This window comes from Chanodichthys erythropterus, chromosome 4, assembly GCF_024489055.1.
Source record: "Chanodichthys erythropterus isolate Z2021 chromosome 4, ASM2448905v1, whole genome shotgun sequence".
Lineage (NCBI taxonomy): Eukaryota > Metazoa > Chordata > Actinopteri > Cypriniformes > Xenocyprididae > Chanodichthys > Chanodichthys erythropterus.
The window spans coordinates 18,115,978-18,140,317 of record NC_090224.1 but is presented as its reverse complement, the minus strand read 5'-3'; the positions used below and the strand labels follow the sequence as shown (position 1 = coordinate 18,140,317).

The 24,340-nt window shown below is 35.2% G+C and overlaps 1 protein-coding gene across 2 annotated transcripts in view; it reads left to right on the top strand.

The window, feature by feature from the left end:
• Positions 1-24,340, top strand: part of LOC137018552 (kelch-like protein 29) — a 307,293-nt gene that overhangs the window by 27,316 nt on the left and 255,637 nt on the right. For both annotated transcript variants that reach the window (XM_067383224.1, XM_067383220.1), the window contains exon 2: positions 1,285-1,353. The gene's annotated coding sequence lies outside the window, so the exon portion shown is untranslated. The remainder of the gene's footprint in view (positions 1-1,284; positions 1,354-24,340) is intronic.

Genomic DNA, 24,340 nt, shown 5'->3' with positions numbered 1-24,340 from the left:
TTAATGTTCAATCACAATTTTATGAATTATCTAACTATGACAAACGTTGTAAACATGATAAATCAGATATTCTCCGTGAGCTCAATGATGTGATGACAGATCTGTAATGGGAGCGCTGCTTGCTTTCTGTTTATAACACATTGACATTAAGAATAAAAGGTGTGTTTTTATGCTGCTCGGCAACTTACACACTGAAAAGTTTGAGGAATGTCAACTGCATTTCATCATGGAAAAATAAGGTTACTTTGTTTTTTACTAGCGCGCACAGTCTCGAGCCTTTGATGACGTTCACGAACACAAGTGCTCGACACATGCGCACTAGAGAGATTAATGCTTGTCTAGTCTTTTTCGCTCAAATAATTACAATAAATATCTTTGTACTTGTTTAAAATTAGAGTTGCTGGTATCTTTTAATCCCCTCAAACGAGCGCTCTTCAACACGGTAGGTGTTTGTTGTTACTCTTGTTCTGTCTTCTCCGTTTCTTTTCAGACTGAAAAAACAGCCCGTTTCAGTGCTGACACCTTGTGGACAAACTAAATTAGTGCAAAAACTATTCAATGCGCGCGTGCAAAGTGCCTTCAGTTTATATTGTTCTTTGCGGTTAGAAAAACTGTGCTGCGCGCGTACACTATACGTGCACTATACGCCTACCCTTGTGTACGTGTAAAAAAACGAAGTAATACTCACGCTAATTTTGAACGCAAATTATAATAAAAATACATTTATATGTAGCATGATGCGGGCCACAAATGTAATGCTGATGGGCCGGACGCGGCCCGCGGGCCGCCTGTTGAGTACCCCTGAGTTAATCGATCGCGGATGGTCTCATTATCTTGCGCGGATATAAAAGTATAAGAGGATAAAATAATGAAAGTAAAAATGTGTCTCCAAATATACTTTGGCGGCCGTTATTATACGTGGGCGGCCCGCCCAAGTAAAGTATGTGTGGGAAGCACTGTATATATATATATATATATATATATATATATATATATATATATATATATATATATATATATATAAAACATACTCATTCAACTTATGAATATGATAGTGTACTCCTAAGACAAACAAAAAAGGACTAGCACGTCCTGCCCATATTTTGCCTGTTTCAATAGACTGTACAACTGCCTAGGATAAGATTGTGGTTTTGAATATTTAGTTTAGAGTTTTTCGATGAACACACTGTCTAACAGCAGTTACAGTTGGTACTTATATCTGCAGTCTTCAATACTCTCTCTCTGTCTGTCTGTTTGCTGATCCTGTTCTCTTTGTCTTTGCAGGCACACCTGAGTATACTCCAAAGATCTCATTAGTCTGTGATGAGCATCATCATCCAGCTCAGACCCAAGGTACCGCAATATCTCAAAAGATCCTATTTTATATCTTTACACCCTTGTGCCTGTCAAAAAGATACATCAGTTAGCTCATTTATTGCAGACTGTGTACAGCTGTGGTGTGTTTTTGTTCCCTTTTGTATTAATAGAACTTGTCTGGACCATTTGTTTTTTTTTTTTTTTTTTTTCTACTTACATTGGAATAAGAGCATTTTAGGGTATAAGAAAGTGTGGATGATCACACGTTTTTCATGTTACCTGAATTCTTGTGGCAAATTTTTTTATTTTTTAATTATTTAATTATTGGAACTGTGCATTTACATTAATTATAATTTGTGCATTTAATTTTTTTAATTTATATAATATATATATTAACATTTTTATGAAAAAAGTTTAAAAGTAGGACTTATATTTTTATTTTAAAAATCACTAAATACACATTTTTGTATACTTTAAGATTACAGTACAAATCCAATCTAGTCAGTTGGCCCATGCGAGATCTTTTACAAATTTCAGATCATAGAGGTCGATCAATTTGCAACGCTTCCTGATTATCGTAAGTGGAATTCCATCACATTCCAATTAGCGGTTCTCCGTGGACACAGCTCTGGTGATTAAGCGGCGGGATTACATGCGACTAGACTGTCAGGAAAGCCACACCTCCTCAGCTCATGCGTCCCGCTCTGATTAAATGGAATTGATTTAATTGGGTTACCCCACTGCAAGGTCTGGCTAATGGGATGTGGAGCTTTTTGATCACTGGTACGCAGTGACCGGCTCTGACCCGGCTCAAGTGAAGCGGCACAGCTTTTTTGTTTGTGGTCAGTGTCTTGTGTGTTTGAAGATTAAGCCCTGCCCACTGGCGGTCAAGATTTTGTCATAATCCCTAATTAGAATTTGCGCTGTTGGAATCCGTGGTGCGGTAACAACCTCATCAACATGTATTTTGAAGTTTAGTTCAACTAAAAATGAAAGTTGTTTCATTATTATTAATGTGCTTCCGTTGAACACAAAATTAGGTGCTCTTTTCTGTTGATGTCATGCTCTAAAACTGACAGAAACGTACCATAAAAGTAGCATTAAACGTTTCATACACTATATTCCAAATGTCTTGAAGCTAATGAATGCTCTGTGGGAGGAACAGAATTAAATGCATGCCTCTATTCATTAAAATTCTTGTTCTCTGTAGTTTGAAGCCCCTGCTCACAATGTAATTTCTTTGTATGAAAAGAGCAACACAAAATTTGATCCTTTTGTGTCCCTAGGAAGAAAGAAAAAACATCCAGCTTTGAAGGTGACTGAATGATAGTAGCGACAGGACATCTGCTACATATTCAAAAATCTGTGTGCATTTCATTTAGTAAAGATCTGAGATAGCATCAAAACTCTGAAAATTGAATTTCCCTCCAACGTACTATTTCACTACGGTCGTACCGATTATAATCTTTTTAATCCTACAGATTTATAATGGATTTGTATTCTTGAATATGAAGTATAAGAGATTTGCATGTGAAGGTAACAGTTGAGATGTCAACCTACTTTATTCGTTGAGGACAATTCACAAATTAAAAAAAAGTTTTTCAGTCTGGTTCTCATGAGAGCACCTGGAGATTCAGGTCGGTGCTCACACTGCACATAGTGTGACCCATTAAAAATAACTATAAAAAATAAAATAATTAATAACAGCATTATTTCACTTTATTTAGTTAGTTTTTGTCTCTTTTTTTTAATATGAATTTTCAACATTTTCAAACCTAAAATCAGCAAGCTTTTATTTTGGTGGGTTGCCAGAATGTCACAGTTTTGCGTTTTGCTCTGAAACCGGCAGATTTATTATGAATGTGAGTAAAGAATGTGTCTGTGAAGTTTCAGCTCAAAATAGCCCACAGATCATTTATTATAGCTGGTCAAATTTGCCCCTTATTTAGGTGTGAGCAAAAACACACCATTTATGTGTGTGTCCCTTTAAATGCAAATGAGCTGCTGCTCCCGGCCCCCTTTCCAAAATAGATTGAACAGCTTGTTCTTCGATTGCTCAACAACAACAAAACTGGAGAATCTCACGCAGACAAAATGAGGATTGTCAGTAACGGTGTTCAGCCTTACATTGGTACACTGATGGAGAGACTCAGGAAGAAGTTACAACTTTTAGAATGAAACTGGACGTTTCTGAATGGTCAGTGGATAAATTTATGTAGTTGTTGTGGAGTTTATTCAACTCATCGACTAGCATGTGCCGTCATGTTTATCTTTTGTGCAAATCCAGCGTTGAATTGACCCTCGTTTGTGAAGCAGTCCGGCATAAATTGACGGCAACAACACTCTACTACAACAACTCTTCCTCTTCTTTAAAGCAGCCCAACATGGCCTTTGTTGCATGTTCACAGGGGCGGGGTTTATGTAAATTCTGGTGTTTGTGATGTCACCATACCAGGAAGAAGCTTGTTGTAGTCCCTACCAGCCGTTTGTTGTAGTCCTTAAAAAGCGATTTCTGTAAAAGAAAATATCTCTCTTTGCATTGAACTTTGAGCGTCGTAACTTTGCATAGATTGTTTATGCTCAAACAGCAACATTACACACTAACTAAAGTTAAAAAAGTGAAATCATAATCAAGGACCCTTTAAATTCACATTGACTATTTTCTTCTGGAGAGTGAAAAGGGTCTTTTTCATATGACTGTTGTATTTGTTTTGATGAATTAGGTTATAAAAATGAGGCTGGTCTGATGCATGGCCTTGATTGTTGGTTGCTGCATTGAAATGAAAATCAAGTATCATTACTCTTAACAAGTCATTTTACTCGCTGGCCACCGGTCACCTCGCGTTTTCTTAAAGTGCTCCCCGAACTGCATAATTGGAGAGTCTCTGCGCTAAGTAAAATGTTAAACTAACACTGAGAAAATTGCACCACCAAAATCATTTGAGCCCTTCAGAGTCTTTTAATTTCTCATCAATTCAACTGCTGTTGTGTTCAGACTCATATCAGAAACGGTTTGCAATTTGAGGCTCATTTAAGTAATTTTCATGGCAAATTTCAATCCTTTACTTGGGAGGCAATATCATGCAATTGGACCGCTTGTTGCTTTCGTTATGTGCAAAATGAAGTTGCCTGCTGAAAGAAAGTGTGAAAATGCTTGATAATAATCACAAAATAGCTTGTCCTTCATCTTTTTTAAGAAGCTGAGAGGCTTGTACGATGTGCAAACTCATAATTATTCATTTTTTGAATATCATACTCATTTGCATTTCCAGAAACTGCTGTGTTTTGACACCTCCATGTACCCACCCTCTCTCCCCATGATTAAGACATCTCTGGCGCGGTCGGGGTTATCCGTGTGCCATGGTGGCGGCACCCCCTGGGGACCTGCACACAGCAGGGGTCAAAACATGTCATCTCACGCAAGCCATTGAGCCTAATGCGTGAGACGGAGATACGCGTGCGGACCATCGCTCAGGAGCGCTCATCATACTGTTTAAGGCCCATTAGGGACTGTGCTTTAGCATAAACACCATCTGAACGGATAGGGAACTACAGAGAATTCCAGGCAAGCGTCCAAGTGCCATGCTCTTTACAGGGAATGCAGCATTTATGTGCAGATGGTGACATGGTGTAGCATGTTGGTGTGATTCAGTGCGTGGAATTTAAAAACGACCAGTCCAAAGACTATATATTAATAAGTCCATTAAGACTATATAAATGTATGTATTTATGCTTGTTTATTTATTTTTAGTTTTGTGCTGACTGTGACCTGGACATGTTCATTCTTAGAATTTGCTGTTAATTATTGTAGTTTCATCAGTGCATATTATTCTAACGAAAAGAAAATCGAATATTTTATCATATCAAAACATATTTAATACATTTATTCTTCACATTTATTTATTTATAAAAAATATTTCATTCATTCATTTTATTTTTATTTTATGTTAATAAAATTATTTTACTTTAATAAGTTATTTTAAAACTTTATTTTATTAATTTATTATATATATAATTTAATATATAATTTTATATATAAATATTATATATAATAAATATTGTAAAATATATATATATTTTTTTATTTTTAATACATTTATTATTCACATTTATTTATTTATTTATTTATAGTCATTCATTCATTCATTTTATTTTTATTTTAATAGCCTATTTTTTTTCAAAAAACTTTATTTTATTATTTTTATATAATATAATATAATATAATATATAAAGAAAATAAAAAATATATTACTGGATAAGAAAAAAAAAAAAAAAAAATATATATATATATATATATATATATATACAGTAATATATTTTTATTTTTCTCTAATAATGTGCACCTATGATTCATTCACAATAAGATCAGGAAAATATTATATGAAAATTCTATGATTATTTATTCATATCATTCAAAGCCTGTATGCCATTATTCTACTTTTGTGTTCCACTGAAAAAAAATGACAGCTGTTGTTTTTAGAATGACATGAATATAAGTAAATAATGACCAAATAACGCTTATTTTTGGGTGAACTGTTGCTTTAAGAAATCAAGTAGGGTCTACGCTGAGTTCATGTTGTTTTTATGAGCTTGTGTGTAACGGATCAGATTGAGAGTACAAACTGAAGGGTAAGGACAGCGCTGATGGATAGGTCGACTCCGATGAGAACGTTCCCGTTTCCTCTCCAAATGTCAGCGTTCACCAACTTCAGAGACTGTGTCACCTGCACTGTCATTGATCGGCTAAGCCGGCCACTTCATCTCCTGTTTTATGGATGACCGAGCGAAAGATCGTGGCCTCTGTCGAACACAGTATCCCTGGATCTGTGCCTTGACACGGCTAACCTGAGCTAGAGCCGCAGGGAAGGGTTACAGCGAGTGCACGCTTAGCAAGTCCGCTTGTTTTCAGGGTGTTTAAACGTGCTTCAAAATGGATTTTCCCAGTTTGTATGCTCTCAGTTGTTCATTAATTCAGCCAGCATGTAATCTTATTAACTGAAGTGGCTCACCGTGAGGCATTTCAACCGGCTGTGACATATCATGACATTTGAACCAGACGTGGACCGATGTTTGGCATTTTCACATTTCCATAATAACATAATCAGGCACTTCAGATCTTCTGAATGAATTCAGTCTCATTCCGTGTGTGAGGGAGAACTTGAGAACTTTCTAGCAAACTAACCTGTCATAACAGCCTAAATAAGAGGCAAATCTTTGGCCCGTCAGCGCGTCCTGAGATCGAGACAGACGGAGCGTCTTTTCTGGCTGCCCATTGACAGGTAACATCTCCGAAGGCCCTGGTGCCCTCTTACTCTGCCAGTCAATCTGTCTTGCTTTTGCGCACTTTCGCCCCGTCACTCAAACACCTGCTATATTTAAACTGTCAGAACACAGTCTAATATTTGGAATTTGTGCTTAAGTTCAACACACTGCCACTCAAGACTGTCAGCTGTTGACTTGACTTTGGATTAAAGTCGTTTGCTGGTTTATCGCAGCGTGTGGTGGTTAAGCAGTTTGTCGGTGTCCTGTGTTCAACTTTGCTCTTTACTTAACAGTTAATCGTTAAAATGCATGCAGATGCATTTCAGTTAAACTGTGTTTGCTGTTGTACTCTGTCTGAATGGAATGACAATGTTGTAAAATGTTCATTTTGAAGTCCCTTGGCAACTCGTGTATCTCTCGTGACTGTGGCTGTTGCTGGTCTGGTAAGGGGACCAATAGTATTCTAGGCAGCATTTGATTGGACAAAGTTGTGTATTATTTGTACAAGACGAGTCATCTGTATTTTTGGTCAGTTTTCCCAGAAAATTCAATTAGTATCATATTAGTATATTAATGCCTTTAAAGCTAATAGACATGGAGTAAAACTCATAAAACTTTTTGCAATATGTACTGTAAATAAAAAATATATATATATTTATTACTTTTCTTCACAAAAATGCATTATTCTATTTAATAATAATTATTTTTATTACATGATTCAGATTTTGTAATAATAGTGATACTATAGTGTATTATTATATTAATTTTATTTTAAACATGGTTTTTATACATTTTTATTTTATACATGTTTTTTTGTGAATAATAAAAATAATAATAATTAATATTATTAGTAATTTTACAGTAATTGTATAATAATAATAATAATAATAATAATAATAATAATAATAATAATTATTATTATTATTATTTGTAAAAATATTTTTAAATATGTTTTTATGTTGAATAAATTTATTATTTATAAAAATATTTTATTCATTCATTCACTCATTTTATTTTTAATAACATTTTATTTTATTTAAATCAAATTATTTTATTTTAATCAAGTTAAATTTTTATTTTATTGTAATAAAATTGTATTTTACTTTATTTTTAATGAAATTTTGTTTTATATAAAAGAGATTTTGATCCAGTAACATATTTTTATTTTTCTCTTTGGAATAATGTGCACCTATGAATCATTCACAAACAATAAATAAATGGATAGATGGATAGATGGATAGATAGATAAGATAAGATTTTGTAATAATAGTAATAATAATGCATTATTATTGTTATTATAATATTAATTTTACAATATCTTATACATGCTTTTTTGTGAATAATGAAAATACTAATACTTAGTATTGGTCATTTTACAGTATTTTTATAATGATGATAATAATAATTATAGTAATAATAGTATTAATGCTTATTAGTATTAGTAATTTTACAGTAATTTTATAATGATAATAATAATACTTATTATTTTTGTTTCATGTCATGTTTGAATACAAGAGAACAGATTTCCTACTTTTTATCTGCTTTGGGTCTTATGGCATGATTATTGTAGTTTTCACTGCTGCAGAAAAAGGGAAATTGAAACGGATGCCCTTTACTATAAAAATATACAATTATGCGTATGAAGATTAATATCAGTGATATTCCTACAAATGAGATTTAGTTCGTTTTATTTATATGCAAAGTAGAAATTAAAATGTCATGCATGTGATTGCTGGTTGTGCCGGCAAAATGCATTTTCATTAATTCATTAAAAAATTGCACTAAATCCTTGAATTATTGTGCAGTCTATTGCAAAACGCAGCCTACTGTACACAGTGCACCGTTTCATAATTTTGGGGCTCTTCATTTTTCATTTTATAACAGAAAATATGCCGTTTATCATGGAGGGTACGGACTGTATTACCTGTCCTGTAGCGTGACCGAGGGCTTGGGTGTGAAAAATCACAGAAATGAGGCACGAAAGCACCTTCAAAACACACAGTGGAAAGATCAGACCGTAATGGGTCTTAGGCAAGCAGTCCTAAAGAGACTGAAATTCCTGTAACACTCCCGACATGTTTGCTGGAATCACAATTCATGTGCTTTTATATACTAAATAAGTATTTTGATGGACATCCAGCCCGTTTGCTTATCTTGGGTTCCTGTCGACCTTACTACTGTTTCATGCTGTAAATGATCCCAGAACAGACGCGTTTCGGACGCGGTGCCGTGCCGTGGTGCTGATGAAGTGTTTTATGGGATGCGGTGTGACACGCTGAAGGGCTTCTCAGAAAAACCCCATGACATTTAAGGTATGACAGAAGGTTGAGAGGTTAGCCTTCATGTTTGGTTTGATGGTTCTTGTTAGCGTTTTTCACCCCAGCACGACATCCATTAGCTAGGTTTGCGGTGCCATTAAAGGGATTCCAGTGAGATTTATAGAGCGGCTACATGTGCTGAACAGATGCTCAACACTCTATAGGTGGAGAAATGTTTGAGAATCTATATCTGACCTTGTGCCATTTCTATGGATATTGCTTCCTTTAAAGGTGTGAAATGCATGGACATGTTTAGTCAGCATGGAGGTCAAATGTACCCCATTTACTTTCTTAAAGGCTCCTAGTTTTGTTTTGGAGGTGTCCTTCAATAGGTTATATGCATCCAAGGTGACAAAACACTTTCATTTTCTCATAATATACACTGCAGCACTTTTCTCACAGTGTCTGAAATAGTTCAATAAAGATTTGATCTCTGCAAACCAAGAGCCAACACTGCTCTGATTGGTCAGACGGCCATGTCTGTTGTGATTGGTCTACTGCTTACAGTTCATGTTTGAAATGAAATGCCCATTATCGTATCTGAACTGCAGAGGCTTCCTCAGCTCTTACTATGTAACAATAGTGTCGGTTTTACCATATCAATTAGAGCGTGAGTCCTCGTCCTTTTGAAGTGCATGCAAAGTAGATTTGCTTTCACAGCACAGAAAACAGCGTTTTCTCGACATGTCAACAACACCATCCAAACTCTTCCAGTCTCAGCTACAACTACAGTGTTTGAGGACAGCCATTGAAGACCACATTATGCAAATTTGTTACAAACTTGCATAAGTTCGTGCAGGAAGGGAGACTGCTAAATACTGCCTGAAAACCGAGTTGTCAGTAATTCCAAAGAAAAAGAGTAACGCCGTGTCCTAACCAGAGGCGATGTGATAAGATTCCAGCGACAAACAATTTGTCTGTCCACACTAGACGAGACGATACTATGAGACACGATAGTCGATCAAAAATCACAGCCAATCAGAAGAGCGTGTGGGCGGGCTATCTCTGCAAGCTCCCAGCACTCGCATAATCAAATTCATGAATATTACACCGTTTTGCCATCTCGGCAGTGCGTCACCGCGCGTCACTCCCGGATAACAGAAAATGGGCGGGACGTGGGTGGAGCTGAGGTGACGTGACGGCAGCAGACAAATGGCTAGTGGTGACAGCAACGGCAATCCACCTGTCACTCAACTGACCACACCCTTAATTATGCAGAACTTTAAGGCTTAATATAATTTAAACGGATGAGTTATAAAAAATTCACCCCCCTCACAGCTGTCATGAAGGGCAAAATTAGCTATATAGACCAAAACCACAATTTGTACCAGGCTGTAAACATGTTTTTTTTCTGTTATAAAGTTGGCCATTTTAACATGGGGCTCAATGAGATTTCTCTTTTGGAGCCTGTTCCTAGCAGCCAGTCGATGAATTGCAGTTTGTCACTTCCGTATTGGCTTCAAGAGAAACAGTTAACACAAAAACTCTGATTAACATTGAAAAGATGCCTTTTATTACGTGTCGCGGCATTGCGTCACATGTAGTTAGGACACTGTGTCTTTGCCCTGGCTTTGACTTTATATAAGGAAGACATCATAACATAGTTTACACTGAATCTTGTTGCAACTTGCATGTTTCCTAACAACTTTTACCATGTTAGTAGAAATTGTGCCACCTATGATAACTATTTTTGATAGCTCTTTAGAGCTTTCTATTCACCAAAGAATACATAAAGCAGAATTTACAAGAACCATTTTGCAGTTTTTACAAAAATATGAAGCAGCACAACTGTTCTCAACATTGATAATAATAATAATAAATGTTTCTTGAGCAGCAAATCAGCATATTAGAATGATTTCTGAAGGATGATAAGACACTGAAGACTGGAGTAATGATGCTGAAAATTCAGCTTTGACATCACAGAAACAGAAAATAAAAATCTATACAGCACTGGAGAGCATAAGAGACTTCCTTCAAAAACATAAAAAAAAAAAAAAAAATTTCCAAACTTTTGACAGCTACTGTAAATAATAGAATATACTATTTAATGACTGTTTAGAAACTTTTATGGCTCATAAATAAAAATAATAGCTGGTTGTTTACGTAGTTCAAATAGCATCTTCATATATCTTCTTACATCAATATCATATATTACCAGAAGAGCAGTGCACAGATGTCACACGTCAAAGCTTAACTTCTTTGTCTGTATCATTGCTCTTTTCCTCTGGGGTGTTTTAAGCTTGACCTTATTCAATCTGATGATGTGGGCCTCAGTAGATCTTCAGACCCGCCTGTCTGCTTTCCCATAAAAGCCATTAGAGGAATTGCTGCGCTTTTATAAAAATCTGCCCTTTGAGAACAGCATGATGGAGTTGGGTATGGAGACGACATATGCGGCATTGAACTCCGAGGCCGCCCACTCCCAAATGACCCCCATTTTCAGACAATCAAGCTTCATCTCGTTAAGATACATGATTGTTGACCTTCAGCTGAGGCACAGAGTTTATGAGATTTCCCTTAACCTGATTCTGTGTTTTTATTGGCTCAGCGTTGATGTCAATCGCCTTGTCTCTCCTCAGGTCTGTAATATAGATGCACCAGCCATCAGTCAATGTAACAGACTGAATAGGAAATGTAGAAAAGGAGCAGGTAAGGTGAATGCTCTCTGATAATGCAGTCTAGAGGGCTGATTGGGGGTGTATGTGTGTCTGTTGGGGGTGGATAGATCGCAGACAGACAGAATAGTAAGCTGTTTTCAGAATGGAAGTGGAATACTAATTTTATGTGAACGAAACGTTTCAACATGTAGCATACCGTTATTACCTTGGAAATGCATGTAAGTTGCAATTTAAAGGTACAATATGTAACTTTTGGTGCTCTAGCGAGTAGTAAACAAAACTGCGTGCATCTTGCCCAAGAATATTGTAGCCGACACTACTTCTCTCTGTTAGTCACACAGTGGTTGGTGTCCCGCTTGGTCTAAAATAGCCTGAATATAAAAGGCGTATCGTAGTGATTCAGGAAAAGACAAAAACACAGTTTGGAAGATGGATTCATGATGTACTCACTTGTTATATAAATGTTGTACTTTTGGGAAAAAAAGTGCACTGCAACAGCTGTAAACATTAAGATTGACGTTTTTGACATTTTATGGTTTTGAGCATCCCACCACCAGTGATGCGTTTTAAAGGTGAAGAATGTAAGTTTATGTGAAAATACATTCTCCTCTTAACCCAGTTTACTGGTCATTGACCACTATTTCTTATGGTTTATCTCCCCCAAAAGTGTAAACTTTGAGTCAGCTCAGATTCATCAATCTCTTTCCATCTCAACCTATAGCGTGAGTTTGGGGCGTGGCTACTGTAGCAGAAAGAGCCAGTGGGTGTTTAGCCGCTGTTGGACCATGACTGCCATGATATGCCTATATGTGAATAAAAACTCAGATTTGGGTACATTTCACTGCATTTAGACCTTCAAAGGTTAAACGGGTCATGTCATGTGATGCAATGCGCTATGGACGCTTCAATACAATCATCATACATATGTTCAGAAAGACAAATGTTCCATTTTATATTGTTTATTTTGATGTGTCCAGTGTAGACAGCCTCAAAAACTTGTAGCACGACATGTCAAAAATGCGCCCGGTGTAGATATGTAGGCTGGGTTTATTATAAGTGAGACGCTCACATTCGCTCTACACTGAGTGTTAGTCTACTCAATTGCTTTCTCGTGACACATAGCAACACAGCTAAATGTGTAAAATATGCTGTATTTTTGTAATTCCGTTAGGTGCAGCTAGTGTCGCAGGAGATACATACTTCACAAAGATGCCGTAAAATTGTTTAAATCCACGTATCGTTCTGTCTCATTTGGTTGCACTTTGTTTAGCTGCTTTTGAACCCAAGAAAATCTCTTAACAGAAGTCCAATTGGTGTGACTAATGACATATTAGTGACATATTAGTACATACATAGTGACAACTAGTGATTTTTTTTTTTTTTTGCACATACCTAATTGCATTGTGAAATATAACAGTATTAGCATAATAATAGTATTTGCTAATTCATCAAATGTAGAAGGTCACACTACTATTCTATGCAGAAAACATACAGACAATGCTAATACTATATTAGGTGGACATACTATAATGTTTGCTTCAAAAATAGTTCAAGTGCTATGGTAGTATGCCATTCCAAACATACCCGTGGTTTGAATCCCAGGCCTGGCAAGCGAGAACAATCAAACAGGAATGGTCTGAATTTCTGGCAAGTTAACAGCATATCCTGAACACTGCACAGTGCTGCATATAACAGCTCTCAAGTCAGGCCCACAATCTCAAGAAGTTTGCACTATGGCTGACCTTCTGCCTCGACCTCCACAGCACTTCACTTGATGGAAATATACTACAATAAAAGTGAAATGTGCTTGTGGGGAGAGAGTAGGAATAGCACCTTCTATTTTGATGGGTGGCAATATCAAATCAGAGCCGCAGGACCAACGTGCTGTGGGGTTACCAGAGAAAAGCAACATTCATATAACGTTTTTATGTTTTTTTATTTTTGTTTTTAAGAAGTCAATAATAGGTTGTAGGGAATTTACATAACATAACCGTTATGTTATTTTATGTTATATTATGTTATGTTATGTTATATGTTATATGTTATTATTTATGTTATGTTATGTTATGTTATGTTATGTTATGTTATGTTATGTTATGTGTTATATGTTATATGATATGTTATGTTATGTAATGTTATATGTTATGTTATGTTATGTTATATGTTATATGTTATATGTTATATGTTGTTATGTTATGTTATGTTATGTTATGTTATGTTATGTTATATGTTATATGTTATATGTTATGTATGTGTTAAGCCTCGTACACACCGGGACGATTATCGTGTGCTTATCGCCAGTTCTATCGCCATTTTTCGAGGCGTTTTTCGTGTTCATACCCAAGTGATTTTCACTGGCGATTTGTCGAGTGAATGTGCAAATTCACTCTCTGACAGTATATGCCGCTTGTCCTGAATAGTAGAGCAAATAAACAATGAAATATGAAATAGACATTCTCAGCTATATTTCTTGAATGTAAAAGAAAAAAAAAAACAGTAAAAATACAGAAATAAAATAGCATATAATACTCATCTATTGGTGTGGCGTCTTCCTCGTCTGCTTACTTCCTCTTTGTCGTCTTGGTATCAATATGTGCTCGGCAAGTCCGTTTTGTGCTTGAGCACCACCAAGTCATGTTTTACTGTAACTTCAGCAGCTCCAGACACGTGAACAAAAGCACCAATCTCATTGGTCGGCCAGTTTTTAACGTGGCACATCAAACCAAAAAGCAAACCCAAGGCGTTTTTTAAAAAAATGACGCTTTTACACCTGCCGTTTTTCGCATCGATGTGCACACTCACATTGGAGCCCTTTGTTTAGTCACAAGGTGTTAAATGGTGATAATCGTGCATGATATTCGCCCCGTTGTGTACAGGCCTTTATGTTAATGTTATTTAAAAAAAAAAAAATGTAATTAAGCTTTTTGCCCTCCTTTATTACAATCCCGGGACAGTTACATGACAATCTTTGTTTTCTTAAACATAACATAACATAACATAACATAACATAACATAACATAACATAACATAACATAACATAACATAACATAACATAACATAACATAACATAAAACAAACTAGCAACATAAATAACAAAATGTTATATGTACTGTGTTTTTTTTATTTTATTTCATTTTAAGTTATTTTAAGTTATGTTATGTTATGTTATTTTAACTAAACATTTTGCCCTTTATTACAATCCCGGGACAGTCACATAGCATAGCATAGCATAGCATAACATAACATAACATAACATAACATAACATAACATAACATAACAACTTTTTTTTTCTTTAAAGCCCCACAAAATTATTGTTTATCATAAAAGAAGTGTATTCAAGTCATTGTCATAATTATCATTTTTTTATTATCTAGTGCAATAGTTTTGAAATGCTTAATTAATCCAGACAAAAAATGAGCATCACGTTGACCCATTAAAGGAATATTTACAAGTTAAGTTCTTTAGACAACACCCCATTTTATAGTTTTATTAAAAAATTAAAAAATAAAATTGTGTTTACAGTACATTTACAATGCACAGGGCAACACAATAAACATTTAAAAGCACAGTTTTAAATGTATAGTCATAAAAATTAATGTGACTAGTGAGACTAGTATGATGGAAGATTATTAATCTTCTGTGTAATGTTAAATCCAAGCTTCACATTTTGAATTTTAAACCCTCTGCTCTCCCATGTTCACTTCATTGTAAGGGTTATTGGAACTGCAGTTTTTTCAAAAAAGGAATAGAAAAAGGAAAAAATATATTTTTTGTGATAATCAGCATGCTGTTGATAGAGCTTAACTGGTATTGAATCCAGCACATGCCTTTAACTGAAATCCGCTCATGTGTAGGAATCCTTCGTGTCCTTATATCCTTCATATGTTCTTGACCCTCATGGATTTTTCTTTTCACTTTATTTCCCTCTGTACCCATTTTGAAAAGCGCTTTGTTTTATTTCAGATGTTCAAATCAATATGTTTCCCTATTGGGGACAAGTCTTGGATATTTCTGTCACCAGAAGAGGATGTGATGGTTGTCATTTCTTTTAATTGCTGCTGGCAATGCCAGATATTGCTGAAGCTAAAGTGGGTCAGAGTTGTGCGGCCGGTGCGGTCACTGCGGCAGGATTTGGAAGAGATCTGCTTCTGTTCAGATGCCCTTATGTGCTCACGGCAACATACAGTCAGTTTTGGGGTTAATGCATAATGCTTTAACAAACGAAGTGTAATAAATTGAAAAAAAATATGGTAGATTTGACGCAATTAATCATACCCCCTGAACTATGCATAATTTTCTTTTTCATCAAAAGAGGAACTCAAGCTTGAAGTACCACCTTCATCTGCTCGCATGTTAGCAATAGATTTATGTTTAATATATTGACTTCTCAAGCCATTTTTTGTCAATTCACTGCTTTTTACTGCAATTACTCGCCTGCCACAATGCCTTTAAATTGTAAATTTGATGTATGATTAATTCATCGAATTAAAATATAATATTATTTTAATTATATTAAACTTCAACTGACAAGCTTTTTTTGTATCATATTTCTATCTATCTATCTATCTATCTATCTATCTATCTATCTATCTATCTATCTATCTATCTATCTATCTATCTATCTATCTATCTATCTATCTATCTATCTATCTATCTATCTATCTATCTATCTATCTATCTATCTATCTATCTATCTATCTATCTATCTATCTATCTATCTATCTATCTATCTATCTATCTATCTATCTCACCAAGGCTACATTTATTTGAATAGAAGTACGATAAAAATAGTAATATTGTGAAGTATTATCACAATTTAAAATAATCATTTTCTATTTCAAAATATTTTAAAATGTAATTTATTCCTGTGATCAAAGCTGTATTTTCAGCATCATTACTCCAATTTTCAGTGTCACATGATCCTTTAGAAATCATTCTAATATGCTGATTTGCTGCTCAAGAAACATTTCTTATTATTATCAATGATGAAAACAGTCGTGCTGCTTAATTTTTTTTTTTTTTTTTTGTGGAAACCGTAATACATTTTTTTCAGGATTATTTGAGTAATAGAAAGTTATATAGAACAGCATTTATTTGAAATGGAAATCATTTATAACATTATAAATGTCTTTACTGTCACTTTTGATCAATTTAATACGTCCTTTGCTGAATGAAACTATTAGTTAAATCTGATTGACCTCAAACATGTGAACAATAGTGTGTTTTCAGCTCCTCTCGTGAGTGCTGCGGCCCCTCTCTGCTGCTTATTTATGGCCCTAGTCAGTCGTTTTAGCCAGGTATGCGAGAGTCGGCTGAGCTGTGAGGTTCTGCACACAGCAGCGGAGGTGTAGGAATGTTTGGACCAGGAATACGCACGCCTGCATTTTTCGCTTTCCTATGTTAATGGGCCATGAGGTGAACCGGGGGGCTGTAAAACCCGCCTGCTGGGGTTCAACAGGCGCTACACATCTCTGTGGTCGTCGCCAGACAGATGGGGAAGCCATCACGCGGACAAGACTTCCTGCAGATCTGCATTCCAACACAGGCGCTGAAAGACCCTCAATCTCTTCGGCACAGTGAGACTCGCGCTCCTCTGAGGTGTATTAAAATGAAGGACGGACGAACGGATGAATCGGTCGTAATGGTGAAGCGCGTCTTTATAAAATGTTTTTACTTGTTAAATTTGCAGAAACAACGAGTTAAGTTTGGAGGCAGGACTATCTGTTTGTTAAACCAATGGTGGACTGGGGAGGTTTGGGAAACCTTTTTAAACCCTTTTGTTGATACTAGCAGTGCAGAAATTATACACTTCACCTTTAGAAAAGTGAAACAGATAGTTATCTTTATAGTAAAAAAACATCTCTCGTTCTCATTCACTCTGCCTTTTGTGTCTTTTGGCCTTCATACAGATTCCATGGACAATCCAGATTTTTCTTTCTGTTAATGGCGATTCAAAGTTCACATTGGTGAAACTTCACTCGTTTCTTCAGAGGCCGGAGAGGTTAATGGTACTCCGGAGCACAATAATTTGCTCATGGACAAACATTTAAAGAAGGTTAGCTTGTTTTCATGAATATCTTTCAGCATCTGCGACAGATGAGGGCTCTTTTGCAAACCCACACCTCTTAAATACTTTGTAAGAGGGCTTTTTTTGCCTTCTTGTCTTCCAGTTCCATTTTTCAGGGGCTTTTTCAGCTTCCAAGCATCTGCGCCAAGCACGCTCCGTTTTCATAGCACTTCATTCTATTCAAATGTGAAAGCCAAGCAATCAGCTTGGATGGCATTGACATGTGCGCTCAGAGGCTGGATTTGAGAGGCAAATTTCTCTTCATGATTCCGCCTCCCGGCGAACAGATTGTACATCGAAATTTTGCCGACTATGTCTTTCGCCTCCTCCTCTGGCGGCTTGCAGCCGATGCCAGTGTCGTAAACTGAGATTGACAAAGAGTTTTTGCGAGGGTGGCTGCTTCATTCATATGCATGTGTGTACACACTGGGTAGTTTGTTTTCTTTCTGACAATGCCATTTGAGTTCTACCAATCAATGATTTGCAGTGACGCTGCCGTTCCTAATGGAACTGAAAGAGCATCATCTGTTTATGCCATTTACTCTATGTATCATAACGCTTAATCATCTATAGGTGCAATTAAACATATATGACTTCCTGGCTTACAGTTTAGCAGAACCAAGCATTTTCACAACAGTGTGCTTACTTTACGTTCATTCAGCTGAGACTCAGTTTAATCAGTATTGCTCGCAGATAACACATCTTCATTGTGATTGGCTGTATAGAGTGAGGTGGTTCATCCCCAAAATAAAAATGTTGTTCCTAAAATAAAATAGAATAAAATATAAAGTAAAATATAAAATAAAAAAATATTGTAGATTATACTGGCCATACTGGCTTGATGGTTTTACAGTTGAAAATGAAGGAATTCAGTTGTACTCTACAATAAAATTATTATTATTATATTTTTATTTTGCAGTAAAATCATTTAATACTTTAACTCCCTGAGGTCCAAAAACGCGCCTGCGCGTTTTGCAGAATTTTTTTCACATTGCAGCAAAACAGACTTAAAATACTCCGTCATTCCTTGTCATAGAGACATAAGTAATATATCAACTGAAACTATAGAATGTCTTCTTTTATTTGTGTACACTCAGAGTAAAAACACAATGTTGTGCTTTTTGTAAAATAAAGAAAACTAACATGATGCGTGATCTCTCGTCTCCCTCTGAACGAACTCCAATCTGATAGTTCTCAGAAAATGAACTGTAACTTATGAATACTAATGACAAAAAAAATGACACTTATGTCTAAAGAAACGTTGAAATGTCAGGTTTAAAATCGTGCAAGTCAAATCGAAAACAAACATTCTGTGTTTATGTAATATGAAAAGAGAGCCATGTCAGAAGTCCGAGATTCAGCTCATTACCCGCTAATGCGGCCACGCCCACGGAGCCAGCGCTATTCAGAGGCAAATTCAGAGGCAATACTTGTATGCATTGTCTCAATCGTGTATTTATTGTCTTGAAAAGTGTTTATTTGGATGTTAAAGCCATGGTTAGCGATCTCTAGAAGACATGCCGTTAGTTCCTAGTTCCTTTTCTTCTTTATATGAATTTGTGGCCTAAAGGTGTACAGAGAGCGCCCTCCGGCTGCAAGTATGAATTGAAAACACAATTCCTGAAAGGTCCTCTTATTCTTTATATGAATTTGTGGCCTAAAGGTGTACAGAGCGCCCTCCGGCTGCAAGTATGAATTGAAAACACAGTATCCAGCACTCATAGTGATGACAATAAATATTACTTCTCAGTATAGAAAATTGACATATATAAGAATCCATCAATATTTCTCCAAATGTGCATGCTTTTAAGCTAAAAGACTATATGAAATGCCATAGAGGTAACATAACTGTTCAGACACTTTGCATCACAGGAATACATTATATTTTAAAGAATATAATAGAATACCATTATTTTAAATTGTAATAATATTTCACAGTATTGCTGTTTATGATGAGCTGAGACATGATTACAGAGGGTTTTTTCACAGCCTACCTGACTGAAAGGGCTCATTAATATGCAAGTCATTTCAGGTCATTATTATGTGATTATTTTGTCTTCTCAGGTGTAAATGGCCCATTATTCATGCAGATTCACGCCTCCACGCATACTGTGTTTCTTGACAAAAAGTGTCTTACAAAAACTAAATCAATATATTGTTTTATATGAAGGAGTAGGCAGCATAATTTTACATAATTCTGAAGCAAAAACTCTAGTCTACAACCTCCAATGCCCAAAAGTCTTGTGAACACAGATTTAATATACTTTTTTTGGCCTTATTTCAGTGACTTAAGTTTTTTGTTTTTTCAATAACCATGCATAAACATTGTTCCTTCAAAAATACAAACATGTACATACATGTTCCTCACATATTATTGTAGCCTAGTTTGTGCTGAATACAGTGTAATGACACTTTTGTCATTTATATGTTTATGAACAACTGGAAAAAAGCACAAATGTCAGGGCATGTCAAAACTTCTCCAGGCCCCAAATCAGCAACAGCAATAATAATAGTAATAATTAATTGTAATAATTGTTGTTGTTGTTGTAAGCTATTATTATCATTATTAACATTATTAATAATATTTATTATTATTATTATTATTTATTATTATTACAATTACTACTATTACTACTACATATAAAAATATGATTTTCACTGTTTTCACATTATTTTAGGCCATAGTTTTTGGCCAAATTGTGCAGCCCTACACACAAGCACATCAAACTTGAGGCTTTTTTAAATCTCATCTTCGTAATCAGTTTTTATTAGAAAAATCACAATTAGATTCCCCCCCAATTCATTCAGCCTTATTTTAAAGCCATATGATAGCTTTGTGTGAGAACCCTACTGAATCTGTGTAGGAGAATGAGTTTTTATCATATGTACAGGTAATGTTTAATGCTACTTCACACAGAAAGCATATTTGGTTGGATGAAAGATGCTGTGATTATTTTCTTCGAGTAATGACTCATATTTCACAATGATCAGTCTCAGTTTGTTCGTGTCTCTGCCGCAGGCGGATTACCTGGAGGGAAGCATATCTTTCCGTCAAGCAGGCGACTTCATTGAGTGGTGACGGCTCAAGAGTCTATGAGCTGAACTGCTAATCGCTCTAAAAGGTGATTATACCCATCAGGAGCGGTGTGGGATAAGATCAGGACAAGGCTGGCTAATAGAAACACGCTGTACCTTCATCGCAAGATCAAACCGGTGTGTGAAGCCACGTGTGCTGTGACACTCGAGTCTGAGATCTTACACCCTTCGGGGACATAATTATTGATCGATAGACTCAGAGCGGAGCTTTTCCCATTCCAGTCAAACACGTTAGAGTTTCTTATTGATTCAATCGGAGAGAGGAATGTTATGGAGACGGGCTCTTGAAATCTGTGTCAAATAATGCTGTATGTGCAGCAACAAAGCAGCTTTTGTCAGATCAGATATGTGTTTGTGCATTCATTCAGTTCTGTTGTGCTGAGGACCGCTAAATGTGAGTTTTTCCCAGTCTGTGATTTAATCCACTGTTTTTTTAAGCATATTTAAAGCATAATACTTTAATTTTATGCTTCAGGATTAAATTGGATGGAAACATGTTAATATATTACTTTTTTTTTTCTATCTATTTCAGCTGAAAAGTTGATTCAGTGGTGGATAAAATGATTATATTTTAAAGAAAACAAACATGTTTTCTTAGAGTAGTAATGTCCATTTCATGAATGAATCATTCTTTTTGAGCCAGTTTGCAACTGGTTTACAAAACACATTGAATGAGTCATTTGTTAATTGAACGGATCCAATTGCATATCTAAGTGAAATAGAATGGAAATTTGGGTCTTATGTATTGGAATTTGATTGGATGGAAGCATATATTATTGGTTAATATTTTGGCAATGATTCCATCAGCTGAAAAGTTAGAGACATTTATGTTGACCAAAATGATAGTGAGCAATAAGTCTTCACCGTAGGAAAGATGTTTGCCGCTAGTTTGTAATGATAGACGTTTATGAGCCTGATGCTATCAAACACAGCTGTTATTATGAGGGCCGGATGGGACTGACAGTAAAACCATCCAGCATTATATTCTTGTGGTTTAGGTACATTAATCTCTGTGAATATTCTGCTGTGTGAATGTTTTTGCATTGCCACAAACTTTTGAGTTTATAACTGTACGTATCTGAGAGATTTATGATATGAGATGAGATGATTTAGCTTATTCAGTCAAAATACATGCATGCTCCTACATGGAAAAAAAGTTGTTGTAGAAACAATATTCACTCAGAATGTTTTACAAATATATATGTTTCACAAATAATTACAATGAAATGGCAAATAACACATTGAAAACACTAAAATAGTATTTTCTTGTAAAACGTACTCCAATAATGTGTTTTGTTTACAAGTTCGAAAAATATTTTATTATATCATATATTTTTTATATATGATATTATTATATAATATATTATTTAATATATTATAAATATAATTATATTAATTATAATTGTAACCAACCAATGTGTGATTTGATTTAATTTAAATTTATTTTATTTTATTTTATTTTATTTTATTTTATTTTATTTTATTTTATTTTATTTTATTTTATTTTATTTTATTTTATTTTATTTTATTTTATTTTATTTTACTTGCATACATTAGTTTACATTTAGCTAACTATATTTGCAGTTCCGCTTTATTTTATGATTTTTTGTTTTTTTTGGCTTATCTTTGTGCACCGAACATGTATTTTCTTGTGAAACATACTCTAATAATCTTTGATTTATTTACAACTTTGAAAAATGTTTTATTATATTATTATATATTATATGTATTAAATGTTATATATTATTTATGAAATTATAATTGTTATTTTATTTTATTTTATTTTGCAAGACTGTCAATCTTAAGTGCCATATTGCTTTCATAAAACTGTTACTCCATTATAAAAACAATGAGCAATATTTTTACATAATACCTGATCATTACGCCAATAAATTTGCAGTTCCGCTTTATTTTATTTTATTTTATTTTATTTTTTTGGGGCTTTTTTTTTTGGGCACCGAACATAGATGAAGTAGTGACTCCCATGATCACTCATTTGTGACCATAAAACTTATGGTCATTTAATCCCATTCAGTTAGTACACAATGTCAGCAGAGCCACAGTCCATCCTTGTTTTTGCGGCTACCGTTTCATCAAACCGTAATCAGCCGCCTGGGGAAAACAAGACTGAGGTTGCCGCTCATCGGCATGTATCCTTTTTCATCCAAGGTCTAAATGAAGTGAGGCTGGTACATGCTGTTGTCTTTGAATCAATTCATGACACTCTGTGAAGGAGCGAGGCAGAGGCCTTCCCTGGACTCTTCTTAGTACAGGTCTAATTTCCCCCTGAAAGATTGAGTCTTCTTGATGTAGGTCTGCGGGGCGAACTTGCTCCGGGCGATTCTCCAAGCCGCCTCTCTTCTCATCTTTTAATCTTATAGGTCTTCTAATTTTTTTATGAACTTGTTTCAGGCCTTTTTAACCTTCCATGGCGTGCGAGAGAGTGGAGACGAGAGTTTCCCTCTGCCCTCCTGCTGACTCGATAGGCAAGCTAACGCTGATTTTGAGCAGGTGAGTAGGTGTAGCGGTTGAGTCCAGCAGTTTGTAGTTCACTTGTCATTCAGAAAGAAGTTTATATAACGGCTACGAATGTGAATGAATAAAAATGGGACATCGGAGGCTTTGTGCTGCCTGACGCATGATTGAGCTGAGCGATATCTTCACCGATATCTCCCTCAATAAGTTTTGAGTTTTGCAGGAATAATCCAGCTGCAGTAGGCGGCTTGCTTCAGATAAACTGTCGGAAATCAGTACGCTTCAAATCTTTCATCAGTACACCATCGCAGTGGAGAGAGGTTAACCATTTACAGCTCTTTGAAATGCTCTCAATGAGATCTGCTCTTTTTTTCTTTTCTTTTTTACACAATTTAGAGTACTGCAGATGTTGAGATAGACTTGTCTCTTTCTCAATATTCTCTTTATTGGTCCATCATTGTTTTTTAAATGGATGATCCTCAAGTCTTGAGTCAATAGTGCGAATACTATTGTACTTTGAGATTTTATACATATAATAATGCATTTTGATACTTTTGTATAAAACTGTTACCAAATGAAAAAATATCGGTAACACTGTCTAGTATACATTAGTTCTCGTGAACTAACAATGAGGAATATTTTTACATAATCAGTGTTGGTCATTGTTAATTTCTACATTTTAACATTACCGTTTGTATTAATTAACAATGTTTTTTGAATAATGAATACTGTTATATTTATAAATGAACACAAATCAAGATTAATAAATGCTGTGCTAAATATGTAATTCTCGTTGTTAGTTCATTACAGCCAGGGTTGTTTAATGAACTGGTGCTGATCTGTTGAATTAATAATTCACTCAAATTACTCACCACCTACTGGTTTAATGACTTACAGAAACAGTCAGTGGATTAATGAACAAATATAATGTCTTTTTAGTGAACAGACTCTTATGATTCAATTCACTGGGATGAATCACAATCCCCGTCACTCATTAGTATGACTCTTCTGTGCTTAGCAGTATTTTGGTAAATGAGTTAATGGACACTTCAGTAGAATCCAGAGTTATTTTAAAGTCAAGTCACCTTTCTTTATATAGTGCTTTATATAATACAGATAGTTTCAAAGCAGCTTTACAGTGATAACAGGAGAATGATTTTGCAAACAAAATTTGTACAGAAGCTCT